The 17,446-nt window shown below is 49.4% G+C and overlaps 1 long non-coding RNA gene across 6 annotated transcripts in view; it reads right to left on the bottom strand.

The window, feature by feature from the left end:
* Positions 1–17,446, bottom strand: part of LOC135180639 (uncharacterized) — a 128,366-nt gene that overhangs the window by 67,353 nt on the left and 43,567 nt on the right. For 4 of the 6 annotated variants that reach the window (XR_010304514.1, XR_010304520.1, XR_010304515.1 and 1 more), the window contains one exon: positions 2,931–3,066. This is a non-coding gene — a long non-coding RNA (uncharacterized LOC135180639). Of the gene's footprint in view, positions 1–2,930; positions 3,067–5,442; positions 5,796–16,131; positions 16,196–17,446 lie in introns of those variants that run through there. The other 2 variants (XR_010304517.1, XR_010304519.1) reach the window with 2 other exon arrangements.

The raw sequence follows: 17,446 nt of genomic DNA, 5'->3' as shown, positions 1-17,446 counted from the left end.
CTCCAGCCTCCTGGCACTCATCTTTACATATTGATAACCATTGCTGAGGTCACCTCTCAGTCTCCTCCTCGCCAAGCAGCACAGCCCCAGCTCCCTCAGGCTCTCCTCATAACAGAGATGTTCTATTCCCTTCAGTATCTTTGTGGCTCTGTGCTGGACTCTCTCAAGCAGTTCTATGTCCTTCTTGAACTGGGGGGGCAGAACTGGACACAGTACTCCAGATATGGCCTCACAAGGGCAGGGTAGAGGGGCAGGAGAACCTCTTTCAACCTACTAACCACAGCCCTTCTAATACACCCCAGAATGGCATTGCCCCTCCTGGCCACCAGAGCACATTGCTGGCTCATGGTCAACCTCCCATCCACTTGGACTCCCAGAAGAAGACATCAATGTACAAACCATGATGACAGTGTAAAGAAGCACCTTGGAAATGTTCTATTAGATATGGGTCCATAGAGAGTGGTCATACCCAGGGTACATTATCTGTGCTATTGACCATCCAGCCCTCATGCAACACTTTTCATCATCTCTTTCTGCTTGCTTTCCATGCAGACAGCTGCTGTGCCCAACACAGGCTACCCAATTCCCCCTTGAACTAGACTCCTGTTGAATGCCACCTGAAGGGCTACCAGCAGGACCTCTTTGGAGTGCTAGGAAAAGCTGGGAAGAAAACTGTAACAGTACCACAGGTGATTTCCCTCAACCTAAACTGTATTATGTAGGTGTAACATCAATACAGACCACCAGGACAAAGCAGAAAGGCTTCACAGAATCAGAGTGGTTTGGGTTGGAAAGGACCTTTGAAGTCATCTATCCCAAGCTGCAACTAGAGCAGAGTGCCCAGAGCCTCAGACAACCTCATCTGGGATGGTTCCAGGCACTTGAGCTTCTACCACCTCTCTGGGCAACCTGGGCCAGGGTCTAACCATCCTGAATATGAAAGGTTTCTTCATTCTGTCTAGTTTAAATCTCACTCTTTCCGTTTCAAACCATCCCCACCTTGTCCAACCACAACAGATCCTGCTCAAAAGTCTGTCTCTCCAGATTCCTAATCAACCCCTTTAAGCACTGAAAATCCACCAGAATGTCTCCTCCTTTTCTCCAAGCTCAACAAGGCAAATTCTCTCAGCCTGCCCCCACAGCAGACAGCTTCCAGTCCTCAGAACATTTTAGTGGCCAGCTCTGAACCTGCTCCATTAAGAAAGTTTAAGTACCCTCCTGCTCTTCAGGAATGGAACATACCAAGTGCAACAGATGTGCTTTCAGTGGAAAGAGGAGACTGGCAGGAACATGATTCACAGCATGGATTTTTAACCTCTTTATCCATCCTATTTAGAGGCTGATGAGTGCTGCTACACCACAAAAGTCATGGTTTCCACACTAACAAAGGTCTCCTCTCAACAACTGTGCTGCCTTTCCTGTCAAGCCTGGTGATAAACACTTGTGAGATACAGCAAGAAGAGTTATTATGGACAGAAATGTTGGGTGACTCCCATCCACGTGCAGTTTTAAACCCCAAGAAAACAACCACACAAGAGAGAAAGAAATTGGCAGCTGGGACTTGGGGTTGTCAGCTGCCAAACAGCATTGTTTTAATTGTTGGGAATGATTGATTCTGCAGCTGAGCTACTGAGGTAGCCGAGCAATTTCCTGGCAACACAAACAATGGTGGTGCCACTCATTCTCCCCCAGCTCTGTGGTCAGCTGCAGGGAACAGCCCCGTTCTGCTGTGCTGCATGAAAGCACCCAGGAGAGCTGGGATTGTTCCCCCTCTCGCTGGAGTCCAGGGTTTGTGGTTGCAGCTATCTAGACTCCAGCTGCCTCAGGCAGTGCAGAGGAGCTGGGAAGTGCAAGGAAACAAACTTTTGCTATGGTATTGACCTGGGCAGGATGGAGACTTGAGCAGAGGGAAACCTCATAAAGTTCAACAAGGGCAAGTGTGCAGTCCTGCACCTGGAGAGGAATAACTCTGTGCATCAGTGCAGGTTAAGGGCTGACCTGCTGGAAAGCAGCTCCATAGAGGAGGACAAAACGTTCACCATGAGCCATCACTGAGCTCCTGTGGCTAAGAAGCTCAACGATCTCCTGGAGTGCACGAGGAAGAGTGTGGCCAGCAAGTTGAGAGAGGTTCTCCTCCCATTTTATTCTGCCATAGTAAGGCCCTATCTGGAGCATTGTGTCCAGTTCTGGGACCCCCAGTTCAAAAGAGAGAGGGAACTCCTGGAGAGAGTCCAGTGGAGGATACGAAGATAAGGACTGGAGCTTCTCTCTGATGAGGGAAATGCTATGGGGAAAGAGCTGCTGCTTCTAGCTTTCACTAGCTGCCAGGTATCTATTCCCAGCTGGGGAATAGGTGTAAAGGTCAGTGGGGAATTCAGAAAAGAGCAATGGTCTCACTGCCAGAGGATGCCTTCCATGAAGAAGGATCCAGCAAGAGCCTGCTCTCTACCTTACTATGCCCACACAGGTTTGTTTTTTTCCCCCACTCTCATCCTGCTCCTGTTTTTAATTCTTTCCTCTTCGTTGCCCCATCACAGTGGTGAGTAATGATGGCACACTGCACTGCTCCAGGCACTCACTCACAGCTAATAGGTGTTACTACCAGGCAGGTGACTCACTCCTCTTAGGGTGATTAATGGCCACAATCAGTCAACAGGACAGTAAATTTTAGGAGACTTCACTCTAGCAAGATTTTGAGCTCAAATCCCTTAGAATACAGAAGCAAATTAAATCAAGAAAATAGAGGTCTGAGAGAGATCTTACAGCTCCCTACCCCATCAGGCACCCACAACCTCCTTATCCAGGCTCTCTCACAATTCCCCTCAACCAAGAAAAGGTGAAGTGCAGTGAAAAGCCAGCTCAAGGTGCATCTTGGAAACCTCCTCCCTCCAAAACTGCTTCCCAAAGTACAGGAGAAAATGAACACCTACCTTCCACCATCAGCAAGGAGCCCTGCTTTCTCTTCTTACTTCCTTTCTTTTCTGACCAACCTTCTCCCCAGAGCACCCACCCTTCCCCAGGTGCTCTGCTGGCAGTAGCTGTTTCTGGTCTGCAGCATGGGCACAGCTGAAAGAGATCATAGAGATGAGATTTCTCCAGCTGTAGGGATTTGCAGGCATGCACCTGCCACCATCAGCCCTCTGCAAAGGGCAGAAAGCAGCCCCACCACAGCTTCCTCCTGACACTCAATACTTGGACTCTTTCTCAGCTCCATCTGGACTTGATCTCAAAGGTCTCTTCCAACCTAAGCAGTCCTGTGGTGTTATGGTGCATACACCAGGAACAACTGGCTAAGGGCATCTACAAGGTACACAACAAGCAGGGGCTTGGAGGGGGGTATTCCAGTTTTGGTGAATAAGGCTATGAAATGCTCCCAAAACCTTTAGTGCCTTTCAGGGGTTTAACACAAAGTCATGGAGACAGCAGCTCGGCTCTGGAAGCCACGGAGCTGTGCACTGCAGCACTGTGCCCAAGCTAAATAAGCAGGGCAAAAATAGCAATAGACTTGGATAAACATGATTGACTGCAGTGTGTGCAGCTCCCAGCTCCAAAGGCTGAAATAAAGGCTAGATGCAAGCAGTTACAACTCACATTGGCTTATATTTGTATGGAAACCTGCCTCTTTTCTCCATATAGCCCTATAGAATGTACTTAATTAACCAGAAAAGTCCATCTGGAAAGTTAAATCTTGCAGTTGGTTACATCAAGACCCAGAGTGACTCTGAAAACAAGTCAAAGCATAGCTAAAATTTCCAAAAGCAGGGCACCCACAGCAGCTTGCCCAGCAGCACAATGCCCAGGGTGGGTTGGAAGCTCTCCAGACAAGGAGACTCCACAGCCTCTCTGGGCAGCCTGCTCCAGGCCTCCAGCACCCTCACAACAAACAACTTTCTCCTCCTGCTCACATGGAACCTCCTGGGTTCCTATTTTTGCCCCTTGTCGTGTTTCTGGGCACCACTGCAAGAGCCTTTTGCCCCCCCACAGCTGCTTTAGCTCTTGCTGAGCATTGCTCAGATGCTCTCTGGGGCTGCTCTTCTGCAGGCTCTCAGCCCCAGGGCTTTCAGCCTTTGCTTCTCCCAGAGCTGCTCCAGGCCCCTCAGCAGCTTTGCATCCTCCCCTGGACTCTCTCCAGCAGTTCTCTGTCTCTCCTGAACTGGGAAGGCCAGAACTGGACCTAGCACTATCCTTTATCAGAGCCTCTCTTTTTCACTGTCATGCAAGGAAGTCAAAGTCCTGTGCCAATTGTTTCCATGGAGATGATGAATATGTCCATAACTCCACAATAATTCATTCACTGCATGACCACAGAGGACAAAATGATGGTGGTGAAAAGAAGAAAATGCCTTTTAAACCTGACATTGTTTTTTTTGTTTAATACTAATTAAAGAAATAACACAACTAAAAGCAGGTGAAATCAAATGAACTTGTATTTTGTCTTGCTGTGTCTCCTGTACCATTTGAAGAGGGCTATAGGAGCACTGGAGAAGGACTTCTGGCAAGGCATAGGGTGACAGGGCAAGGGTGACTGTTTCAACTTGGGAGAAGCTGCATTTAGATTGGACATTAAGAAGAAATTCTTCCTCATGAGGGTGGTGAGCAACAGAATAGTTGTGTAAGCTCCAAGGCTGGAAGTGTCCAAAGCCAGGTTGAGTGGGGCCTTGAGCTGCTTGGTCTAGGAGGAGGTGTTCCTGCCCATGGCAGGGGACTTGGAACTAGCTGATGTTTCAGGTCCCTTCCAAGCCAAAGCACTCTGTGGATCTATGGTTCTGCAGGGGGAACAGGTATTACCTCTGCAGGGCTCCTGAGATACTTGTGGTTGGTAGGCTTGCCAAATGCTGAAGAACACAGAGTCATCAAACCTGTCACTGTCTAGAAGGTGAATCACAGAGTCACAGACTCACTGAGGCTGGCACAGACCTCTGAGAACATCCAACCCAGCCTGTGGCCTAACGGCACCACATCAACCAAAGCATGGCCTTCAACTTGCCTTAAACATCTCCAGGGACAGCAACTCCACCACCTACCTCCCTGGGCAGTCCATTCCAGCCTCTAATTCCACTTTCCATAAAGAAAGTCCTTCCTAACATCCAACCTAACCCTTCCCTGGCACAGCTTCAGGCCATGCCCTCATCCTGTCACAAGCTGCTTGGGAGCAGAGCCTGACCCACAGCTGACTACAGCTTCCCTTCAGGTAGTATGATAAGGTCCTCCCTGAGTGTCCTCTTCTCCAGGCTAAACAATCTCAACTCCTTCAGCCTCTCCTCATCAGCCTTCCCCTCCAGTCCCTTCCTCAGTCACGAATCAAACCAGTCCACGAATCAAAACTTGTGGCTGCCCTCTGGAGCAGTTCATTCAGTGATATTTAAGGTGTGCAGGTGGTGGCTTATTGCCAGTGCCACCATGTGCCTGGCACTGTCAGGCAGCTAGCATGCAATAACCACCATGCAAGGTCAGCCTTGGTCTGTCACCCTAAGCATGACAAGAGTCATCTGCTACACTGGGAATCTGCAGAGAGTCACAGGTGGCAGCTCCTGGCAAAACCTGCCTTCTGATGGACACCAGTGCAATCACCTCCTTAGCCAGCACTGAGCCTTTGCAAAGAGCTTAGTGCAAACTGGAGCAGCTATCAATCATGTTGACCACTTCTATTTGTAGATTAAGCCATGGTTTTCACTTCAGACATATAATGCATGTAAGTACAAAAGAAAGTAGATTGAATTTCCTCTGTAGTTGACTCCAAATTCATAAAACCCTCTTAAGAGGAATGTGTAGCAAGCCAAAGGTCATGTTCACTCCTAGACAGGAAAGAGAATCATAGAATCATAGAATCAACCAGGTTGGAAGAGACCTCGAAGATCATCCAGTCCAACCCATCCCCCAGCCTTAGCCAATCAACTAGACTAGAGGGAAACAAAGAGCTCCATCGTCCCTCTGAGAGCTTTCACACCACTACACTTTTTGTCCCCTGCATCTCCCTTTAACCTTTCTTCCAAAGCTCTGTTTCTTCAGCCAACCATCCTGGTCTGTGACAGAGCAGCAGAACTTCTCCACTCCTATTATAGCCCTCTAGGATAATGTCAGTGTTGCAAAGACTCACTTCAAAGCCAGTGAGGAGAGCTGAAGGGCTGGCTCTGGAAGATGAAAACACTCATTCCAATCTAGACTCTCCAACGTGGCAGAAGCAATGAATTTTAATAAGATTAATTAAAAGTAATTTGAAATTGGGAATTTTGTAGAGGCAGCTGTGTCACCCTGATTCACCATGACCAATTACCTGTTTTTACCCTACTGAATCTCAGTCATTTCAAGTGCTTTGGGAAAGATGCAAAGCTGGGGACTAAAAACGGCAGAAAACAAACTCATCTGGGCACCAGATCTTCTAGGTGACAAAGAGCATCTCACTATCACCTTTCACAGGTCCACTTTCCCCTCTGGGGCTGCAAAAGCACTGTTTAGGGCAGTGTAAGGGGTATTATTCTCCAGAAGATCACAATGAATGCCTCATAGCTTCTGGAGCCTCCAGGGCTCTGGAAGCCCTAGGGCTAAGGATTGGTTGACAGCCTACAGAAACTTTGTTGCTCAGCTTCTACCAGAGCAACTTGCACAGACTCTTCCTAAGAACATTGCCATCACCTCTCTAGTGCAATGTAGAGATCTGCAGCCAGATGGTGATTCCACTCCTGTTTGATCAAAGGGGTTTTCTTACAGAGGCAAAAGCAGTCTGGAGCTGGAGGTGCTTTTACTTTGAGAGAAATGCTTTGCCAGGGTATGGGCAATGCCATTAAAGTGAAATATATTCCTATTGGAATCTTCCATCTCTTTCTTTCCAGCAACTGATTTCATAAGAGTAGCAGGTTGAGCTTGCACCTAGCAAAGTTCTTCCCAGCACTGGAAGCAGATTTTCTATCTCCAAATGTGTTTTCATGGTCCTGTTTAGCATCCGTAGTGCGGCAGTTTGAGATGGATTTCCAGCTCAGACATAAAAAATTGGGAACAGAGAAACTTAGAAGCGGGAAAGTGTTGGAATCTCTGAGTGGAGAGGTGAACATTGCAGGGCCAGGCCATAAAATGGCAACAGTGGCTAAGTTAATGTAATTTCACTGGAGCATCAAAAGCTTTATGTCTGGAAGCACAGCTTGGATCTTCCCCTTTGCTGCCTCTGCTGACCCTGCTGCTATCTTCCCCCACTGCTGTTTTGGCTGCTGCTTTTCTGCTTTGCCACCATTTGAACCCATCCCCATCTTCTTTAAGGTCATTCTATTCTGCAGTAGTTTATTCTCCTTATGTTGTTAAATGTAGTTTTGACTGTAAAAGGAAAAGATACAAATTTCTCTTCTTTCGACTTTTCCACATTCTCTACTTGGAGAGACAGAAATTTGCTCTACCGGGGGAGGGATCTGCTCTAACCCCTCGCACATAGCACTGCCACAGAGTTAGAATCATAGAATCAACCAGGTTGGAAGAGACCTCCAAGCTCATCCAGTCCAACCTAGCACCCAGCCCTATCCAATCAAGTAGACCATGGCACTAAGTGCCTCATCCAGTCTTTTCTTGAAGACCCCCAGGGATGGTGCCTCCACCACCTCCCTGGGCAGCCCATTCCAATGGGAAATCACTCTCTCTGTGAAGAACTTCTTCCTAACATCCAGCCTATACCTACCCGGGCACAACTTGAGACTGTGTCCCCTTGTTCTATTGCTGGTTACCTGGGAGAAGAGGCCACCCCCCACCTGGCTAAGGCACTGCAGCGATCCAGGGCATAGCTGGTGAGAAGGACCAACTCCACCAGCGCCTCCAAGTCAGGGAGGGCAGCAGCTGCGCTCCGGGCAGCGCTCGTCCCGCTGCGGTGGAGCAGCGCCAGGGAGCCTCCCGCTCTGCCCGTGCGCGTTCAACCGTGAGGCTTGGATCCGTCCCCGGAGCTGCCAGCGGCTGGCTGGTGGGAGGGAAACGCAAGCCCCAGGCAGCAGCTGCGGCTAAACGCTGCCGTGGGTAAGCCATCTGCGGAACACTGCGAGCTGGCTCGGCTGCGCCGGCAGCGGGCAGCGACCGGCAGCGGGCAGCGACTGGCAGCGGGCAGCGACCAGCGACCGGCAGCGGGCAGCGACCTTTAGCCGGCAGCTTACTGAACAGCGACCAGAGGCGTTTGTGCCTGCGCCACGCTGAGCTCCGAGCCGCCCCCGGCTCCTGCGCGTACAGGTTGGTGCGGGCTCTGGAAGCGCAGAAGGCTAAATTCGGCTCCGAAGCAGGCGATTTATGACACACTAGAAACGCTTTTCTCTTACTGTCGAGGTTTTAGGGAGCAGGCAGATCCTCCTTTACCACTCCTTAAAGGAGTAAAACGAAATGCTCCACACAGGGTCGGAAAGGATTGGAAGTGTACACAGAATCGCTGAATTAACCAGGTTGGAAAAGACCTTCCAGATCATCCAGTCCCACCTGTCACCCAACGCCCTCTCATCAACTAACCCATGGCACTAAGTGCCACATGCAGGCTCTTTTCAAACACCTCCCCGGGCAGTTCATTCCACCCAGCCTAAACCTACCCTGGCACAGCTTGAGGCTGTGTCGCCTCATTCTGTCCTTGGGTGCCTGGCAGAAGAGCCCAACCCCACCTGGCTACAGCCTCCCTTCAAGTAGCTGCAGACAGCAATGAGCTCTGCCCTGAGCCTCCTCTTCTGCAGGCTGCACACCCCCAGCTCCCTCAGCATCTCCTCGCAGGGCTGTGCTCCAGCCCCCTCACCAGCTTCATTGCCCTTCTCTGGGCATATTCGAGCACCTCAACATCTCTCTTCAACTGAGGGGCCCAGAACTGGACACAGCACTCAAGGTGTGGCCTGAGCAGTGCTGAGTACAGGGGCAGAAGAGCTGCCCTGGTCCCGCTGGCCACACTGTTCCTGATACAGGCCAGGATGCCACTGGCTTTCTTGGCCACCTGGGCACACTGCTGGTTCCTGTTCAGGCACTCTCAACTGGAAATGTAAATGTAACAACTATATAAACCAGTACAAAACCATGCAAAACACACAAAATGTATATCCATCCTCAGTCCAGTTCTCCACCATGGACTTTTCCACAATCTCAGGCCAAAACCTTCCAAAACCTCTGTCTCCAACCAGGCTCAAAAGCTCCAGGCTTCAAAAAGCATTCCCTCCTGCACCTTACCTCCCTACCCAGGCCCAAGTGATGCCAGTAAAAATTAGCTCTGTCAAGGCCAAGCCAGGCCACAAACCTCTCCCATATGAGATAAGGTCTGTCTGGGAGCAGAGAGAGGCAGAAAAGGGGGAGGAAACGGACTGTACTTTGAGCCCCATGGCTGAGGACAAGACAGAATCCAGCCCTGAGCACAGAGGGAAACTCATTCAGGAATTTCAGACCATGGGATACTCCAAAAAGACCCAGCTGTGGAAACCCTGAGTTCCTCTGACATGAAGGAAGCAGAAAACACAGTTTCCAGCCTGTAGTAGTTATTAGCCAGAGCTGAACACATCATCCTCTGCCCAGAAGGATTTCATAGGATCATGGAACAGTTTGGGTTGAAAGGGACCTTAAAGACCGTCTAGTTCTAACCCCACCACTATGGGCAGGGACACCTCCCACCAGCCCTGACTGCTCGAGGTCTCATCCAACCTGGCCTTGAACAGCCTCCTTGGGCAACCTGTGCCAGTGTCTCACCGCCCTCACTATCAAGAATTTCTTCCTAAGCTCCCATCTGCCCTCCTTCCTCGAGCTTCAATCCATTGCCTCTCATCCTACCACTACAGCTCCTTGTAGAAAAATCCCTCCTCAGCTTTCAGGTAGTGGAAGGCCTTTATAAGTTTTTCCCCAGAGTCTTCTTTCTTCCATCTCTCCAGATGGAAAAATCCAGGAGGACCTTTCTGAAGGACTCTCTGCCCAAGATTTGTGTGGACTATACAATGCTGAATTCCCTGCTTAAGTTTCTCAACAAACCTTAATAAAACCCAACAGGAAAAGTGGGGAAAAAATAAAATGAAGTCTTAAAGCACTACCAAAAAATGCAGTAAATCAATAAATGTAATTCAAGGCCATTTTCCACCTCCTTTCTACTCCTGTTTCATTTAGGTAGATGGTATCTGTGAGCCTACTGCAAAGTGAAGGCCTTTTGGCAATGCACAAAATGAAATTCAAGACTTTTCTATTAGTACCTTCAGCATTTTGTGAGCTGTGGAGAATCTGTTCTGGAGAGAGAGAGAGAGAGACACAGAGAGAGACTGAGGTCTAATTACCTCCATCAAGAGGAAAATGGGTCCTGAGAGGCATAAACCAAAGCCAACAGCAAATACATTTATTAGGACATATCATCTGATAACATCAGCAGCAGAATGAGATCTGGTGCTGTGATGCCATCAGATCACTTCAGACAGGTGCCTGAAGGACTAGAAAAGGCAGTGTTTAGCAAACTGCACAGCAGCTTTGCAGACACATTTACTGGTAGGGCCAAAATGCCCTCGTATGTGAAACAAGCAGCTCACAGTCCTGCTGCTTCGCACGGATCTCACTTACAGACTGCCCAATTTGCCACTGCATCACACAATCTGCCCCAGAAATGGAGGCAGCTCCATGAAACTGCAGTTCCCCCTGAGTCTGTTCTGATGCCTAAAATTCATTCTGTTGCACAAAGTCCTTTCAGCTCATAAAATTGGACATTAGATTCACAGAATGGCTCAGGCTGGAAGGGAGCTCAGAGCTCACCTGCTCCAACCTCCACACCATGCTCAGGGACACCTCTCAGCTAGACTCAGCTCCTTAAGCCCTCATCCAGCCTGGCCTGCAACACCCCCAGTGAGGAGGCAGCCACAGCCTCCCTGGGCAGCCTGGGACAGACTCTCAGCACCCTCACACTCAACAACTTCTTCCTCAGCTCCACTCTAAGCCTGATCTGCCTCAGCTCCAAACCATTCCCCCTTGGCCTGGATCCAGACACCCTCAGCAAAAGTCTCTCTGCAGCCTTCCTGCAGGATCCCTTCAGGCAGTGGCAGGCAGCTCTCAGGTCCCCCTGGAGCCTTCTCTTCTCCAGGCTGCACACCCTCAGCTCCCTCAGCCTGTGCTCACAGCAGAGCTGCTGCAGCCCTTGGATCATCTTTGTGCCCTCCTCTGGACTCTTTCCAGCAGCTCTGTGTCCTCCTTATTAGGAAGAAGTTATTTGGACATTAGGAAGAATCTCTTCACCAAGAGCCTGGTGGAACACTGGAGTAGGTTGCCCAGAGAGGTGCTGGAGTCCTCAACCCTTCATCCCTGGAGACATTTTTGGTCAGGCTTGCTGAGGCTCAGCATAACCTTATGTAGTGCAGACTGTCCCTGCTGGCTGCAGGGCGGGCTGGACTGGATTACCTTGTTAGGTGCTTTCCAACCCAAACCATTTGATGATTCTAAGATCCTATGATTTATGATGGCAAAGGCCACGTACTGCTCGCCTAGAACATGCAGAGAAAATAATTGTTATTCATTTTTATGACTTAATCTTTTTCTCCCCTCTCTTCAAGTGCTATCACCTAATGCATTTTAAAAATAGATCACTTTAGTAATGGAAAGATTTATGATCTCCTGTCCATGGAGTGATATTGAAATGTGCTTAATGCTCCCAAGTTCCACAGAGGGAATTAAAGATATCTGTCAGCCCTACATCAGGGATCTGCCTCTGGTGTAATTATCCTCACTGATGGCTTTTGAAAGACTAAATGAGACTGCACCAAAAATATGATCTTTTTCATCAATGCTTCCCAAGTTTTAATGCTGCTGTGAGTAGTGTCCTGGCAAGGTAGAGAATGAACACCTGGCTCAAAGAACCAGACAGAGACACAGAATTGCTTGCCTTGGAAAAGCCCTCCAAGCTCATCCAGTCCAACCCTCAATCCAGCACCACCACGGCCACTAAACCATGTCCCTAGTTGCCATGGCCACAGATTTCTTGCTCACCTCCAGGGACAGGAATTCCACTACCACCTTGGGCAGCCTGTTGCAGTCCCTGACCACTCTTGCAGCAAAGACATTCTATGTAATGCCCAACCTAACCCTCCACTGGCACAATTTCAGGCCATTTCCTCTTGTCCTGTTACCTGAGAATAGGGAGAAGAGCCCAAACCCCACCTGGCTCTCAAGGAACTGTAGAGAGCAATGAGGTCTCCTCTCAGCCTCCTTTTCTCGAGACTGAATACCCTCAGCTGGTCCTCAACAGCTCTGCTCTCCAGAACCTTCCCCAGCTTCACTGCCCTTCTCTGGACACACTCCAGCACCTCATTGTCCAGCAACTCAATGTCCTTCCTAACAGTGTCACTACGTACTCGACCCCCAAGAGTCACTGAGGTCCCACAGCTACTGAAGTGGATTACATCAAACAAAGGGGAAAGGCTGATTGTAAAGCAAGTTCACTCTGCAGGCAGAAGTGGTGAGCAGACCATGACTACCAGCACTGCACTTCTAGTTTGTGCTATCACCTCCCAAATCTTTATAGTCCAGAGGAGTGCAATGAGGCTGGGGAGGGGGCTGGAGGGGAAGGCTGAGGAGGAGAGGCTGAGGGAGCTGGGGGTGTTCAGCCTGGAGAAGAGGAGCCTCATGGGGAACTTAGCACTCTCTATAGCTACCTGAAGGGAATCTGTAGTCAGGCAGGGGTCAGGCTTTGCTCCCAGGCACCTTGTGACAGGGTGAGATGGCATGGCCTGAAGCTGTGTCACAGGAGACTTAGGTTGGATGTTAGGAAGCATCTCTTGATGGAAAGGGGAATTAGAGACTGGAATGGACTGGCCAGGGAGATGGTGGAGTCACTGACCCTGGAGGTGTTTAAGGCAAGCCTGGATGTAGCACTCAGTGCCATGCTCTGGTCCATGTGGTGCCATTAGGCCACAGGCTGGGCTGGATGATCTCAGAGGTCTGTGCCAGCCTCAATGAGACTGTGACTCTGTGATTCTCTAAAAAGAGTTATTTTTCCTATGGCAAGTCCCAGCAACTGCATTGCTCTGCAGGAGATGGATGAGTTGCCTATACCAAATTCCAGGCAGAAGTGGACCTGCAGAAATGGTGATTTTAATTCCTCTTTCTACAAATCTTGGTGGAATAGTTGGACCAGCCTGAAACCAGCAGTTGGAACAGGAAGCCAACACAGCACATGGTGGGGCTGAGGTGTGTCTCAGAGACCCAAAGCCAGCCCAGAACAAAAACTGAGCTGGCTACATCACGCCCTGAAAAGTCATTCCCATACATCTTCTGGATGTGATTTATTATTCCTGTGAAGCTTTCCTTCAGGTTGCCAAAGCCATCCTCTGCAGAAAGCTCTGTATTGGATTGCACATCAGAAAAAGTTACACAACACTCTGCCTGGGAATCCAAACTGGGATGTCAATAGCTGAGAACACCAGAAGATTTCAAAGTTAGTTTCATGGGGTTTTTTTAGACATTTGGACTTACTGCTTTTTTTTATCTCCTTGTTTTGGTGAGGTTTTTAAGTGTTTTGCCTCACACACATTAGATGTTCAGTTGTGTTGTTAAGAATGGGAAGCACAGCGATGCAGTTAAGGATTTAACTTCAGCAGTAAGGCTGCCTAAGATCATGAGAATCAAGGAAAGTGGCTATCAATCTGGGGGTGTGTTTTAAAAATATATGGAAAGTGTAGAATATGTATAAATAAAATCATAAAAAAACTGAGATAATGTTCCTTGGAGAGAGGAGAACAGGGGAAGAGAGAGCAAAACAAAAAGGAGGGGAGGAAAGAGGGGAGAACAAGCAGAGAAAGAGAAAAAAGCAAACAGGGAGAAAGAGGGAAAAGCAAAGAGGGGAAAAAGAGAAAAGCAAGACAGGAAAGACAGAAAAACAGGAGGGAAGAGAAAGGAAAAACAAAAGTGAAGAGAAAGGAAAAACAAAAGTGAAGAGAAAGGAAAAACAAAAGTGAAGAGAAAGGAAAAACAAAAGTGAAGAGAAAGGAAAAACAAAAGTGAAGAGAAAGGAAAAACAAAAGTGAAGAGAAGGAGAAAAAGGAGGGAAGAGAAAAAGAGGGAAAAGATAAAATAAGGGAGGAAGAGAAAAAAAGAGGGGAAGGGGAAAAAGGGGGAGAAGAGGGAAAAAAAGGAGGAGAGAGAAAAACAAAAGGGAAGAGAAAGGAAAAAAGGAGGGAAGAGAAAAAGAGGGGAAAGAGAAAATAAGGGATGAAGAGAGAGAAAAAAGAGAGGAAGGGAAAAAAGGGGGAGAAGAGGAAAAATAAAAAGGAGGGGAGAGCAGAGGGAAGGAAAGAAGAAGGAGAAAGAATCACAGAATCATAGAATCAACCAGGTTGGAAAAGACCTCCAACATCATCCAGTCCAACCTAGCACCCAGCCCTATTCAAGCAACTAGACCATGGCACTAAGTGCCTCATCCAGGCTTTGCTTGATTGCCTCCAAGGACAGCGACTCCACCACCTCCCTGGGCAGCCCATTCCAATGCTGGTCAAGTAACTAAGAGACTGAACACCAATGTGTTAAGCAAACAACTCTTGGAAAGAGTTGATTAGTCCTACCCACACCACTCCTATTAATTAAAAAATACTTTCACCTGATTATGTTACTTGTTTGTGCCATCCTTGCCTCTTTAAGGCAAAGGGAGATAATTCTGCCTGATATGTGAAATATTTCACTAAAAACTCTGCCTTTTCCCACTGTCATGTGCCTGGACTGTGGAGTGCAGCAGCATCAGGACTGTGGTGCTAGCTCTGGACCTTCTGCAGCCTTAGTTACAGCCTCCGTCTCCAATCTGTATGAGCCTCCCCCTGAGGAAATCAGCACTCTGAGAGAAGAGCTGAGGCATTCTCACCCTGCTTTCTGGGAAGAAATCAGTTGCTTGGGCAGCTTACGTCCAGCAGTCTCCTTCTCTTACATTTGAAGTCTTCAATACAGTTCAGCCAAAGTGAACAGAAGATACCACAGGATGTCAGGGGTTGGAAGGGACCTCTGGAGAGCTTCCAGTCCAACCTCTGCCAGAGCAGGACCAGAGAATCCAGCACAGGTCACACAGGAACACATCCAGACAGGGCTGGAAAGGCTCTAGAGAAGAACACTCCACAACCTCTCTGGGCAGCCTGTGCCAGGGCTCTGGGACCCTTACAGTCAACAACTTCTTCCTCATGTTGAGGTGCAACTTCCTGTGCTGCAGTTTCCATCCCTTGTCCTGTGCTGGGGCACAAGTGAGCAGAGGGTGTCCCTGTCCCTTCCTCCCTGACCCCCAGCCCTCAGCTATTGACAGACATTGCTCAGATCCCCTCTCAGCCTTCTGCTCTGCAGACTAAGCAGTCCCAGGGCTCTCAGATTTCCTCCAGGTTTCACAAAACTTCAAGTTTGGGTAGAAGAAAGGGCTACAGATCAGTGTCCTGCCTCCTGAGGGTTATTCCTTGTGGGCTGCGGTCTCACATTCTCCCCAGGCATGGCTCACAGCCAGGAACATTCATCACAAGCAGATGGTTCTGGCCCACGCTGCCTTGACAAAGTGGATTATCAGTTTTGCTTTGCCAAGGGCTTGTATTTCTAAGACACACCAGAAAAATCCACAAGTGTTTTAGCAGAAATACTGTCTGATTGCACTGGCCAGGAGAGACTCTGAGCTGGGCCAGCACCAATCCTGCTCAGGGCTGGCACTGCCCACCTCAGGCTCTGCCACTTGATGAAGCTCAGGGCAGCTTTGCACAGCCAGGGGCTGCTGCTAGCAGGGAGAAGCTGATGGCACAGCTCCTGACAAGGGCTGGGGGGCACAAAGGCTCTGCCTGACACTTGCTCCTCTGCACACCAAGGGCACTGCCACAGCTGTGCCACACCTTGGGGGCCGGAAGGCAGAGGTGGCAGCTGTGGGGAGGAGCAGCCAGGATAAGCAAGCCTCATCTGCCCAGCAAGGGACTGCAACACATGGATGGCATCTGCAGGAGCAAACTGAGGGATGCCCAGGGTCAAGCCTCTTCTTCTCTGGCTGCTATCCCAGGAGGACTCTGTCCCTTCTGCCTTCCAGCCCCATCTTTGTGTTCTTCAATCCAGCTCCTGAATCCAGCTCCCATCTGCTGCTGAGTCCAGGCTGGGCACATCTTGAAGGCTGCACTGTGAGCCAGGCCCTTTTCTTTGTGTTACAGCACCAACAACTTCACATTAAATGGGTTTTATTTCTGTCAAAGCCCATCCCATTCATCCTGGGCACAAGGCACTACCATGCTTTAGCCTTTGTCTCAGCCTGAAAATGGAGAGTCTGAATTATCAGACTGCCCAATCTCAGCCCTTCACAGACCAGCAAGGGCAAACTGCCTTTTATAATCTCATAAACTGGGAGACTGAAATTATCACTGCAGTCCTCAGGAGTTTTATATAGATGAAATCTCATCAGTGATAGACTGGTAGCAAAGCTGAGTGTTAGGTTATGAGAAAAGAGCAACCATAAAAAGAGAATGAGCTGTCCTTGCTCTCCCCAAACCTTGTTTGAGAACTCATTCTGGCTGTTGTACAACAAAACCCCAGCAGAAAGTCACCAAAAATGAGCAGTTTCCTCCTGATCTTGTCCTCCTTTATTACCTACCATGCTCCAGGGAGCATCATCTTCCACTGAATAAAATAGCATCAACCAGACAACTTCCCAGCTAGGGAAAATCCCAGCTAGGGGAGTTCCCAATGGGGATCTGGAATAGCTCTGAGTGACATAAATGCACAAACACTATTCATAGAATCACAGAATGGCTCAGGTTGGAAAGGACTTCAGAGCTCATCTACTCCAACTTCCTTGCCATAGGCAGAGACACCTCTCAACTAGATTCAGCTGCTCAAGGTCTCACCCAGCTTGGCCTTCAACACCCCCAAGGAGGAGGCAACCACAGCCCAGAATCACAGAATGTTAAAGGGCTGGAAGGGACCTCTAGAGATCATCCAGGCCACCCCCTGCACCTAGGGCAGGGCACACAGGAACACATCCAGGGGGGATCAGAAAGTTTCCAGAGAAGAAGACTCCACAACCTCTCTGGGCAGCCTGCTCCAGGCTCCAGCACCCTCACACTGACAAAGTTTCTCCTCCTGTTCCCCTGAAACCTCCTCTGCTCCAGCTTGCCCCCAGTGCCCCTTGTGCTGCCCTTGGCCAGCCCTGAGCAGAGCCTGACTGAGTCCTCCCAACACTTCCCTGCACATCTTTAGCAGAGCACTGAGGGCAGCCTTCAGGCTCCTCTGCTGCCAGCTGCCAGCCCCAGCTCCCTCAGCCTGGCCTCACAGGAGATGTTCACTGCCTGCAGCAGCTTGGGGGCTCTGGGCTGGGCTCTCTCCAGCAGTTCCCTGAGGTCCTTCTTGAGCTGCGTGGCCCAGAACTGGACACAATATTCCAGAAGTGGCCTCAGCAAAGCAGAGTAGAGGGGCAGGAGAACCTCTCTGGACCTACTCACCACAGCCCTTATAATCCACCCCAGGATGCCCTCAGCCTTCTTGGCCACAAGGGCACATTTGTGAC

The sequence above is a fragment of the Pogoniulus pusillus genome, chromosome 13 (assembly GCF_015220805.1).
Source record: "Pogoniulus pusillus isolate bPogPus1 chromosome 13, bPogPus1.pri, whole genome shotgun sequence".
Lineage (NCBI taxonomy): Eukaryota > Metazoa > Chordata > Aves > Piciformes > Lybiidae > Pogoniulus > Pogoniulus pusillus.
This window is presented reverse-complemented; position numbering and strand designations above follow the sequence as displayed.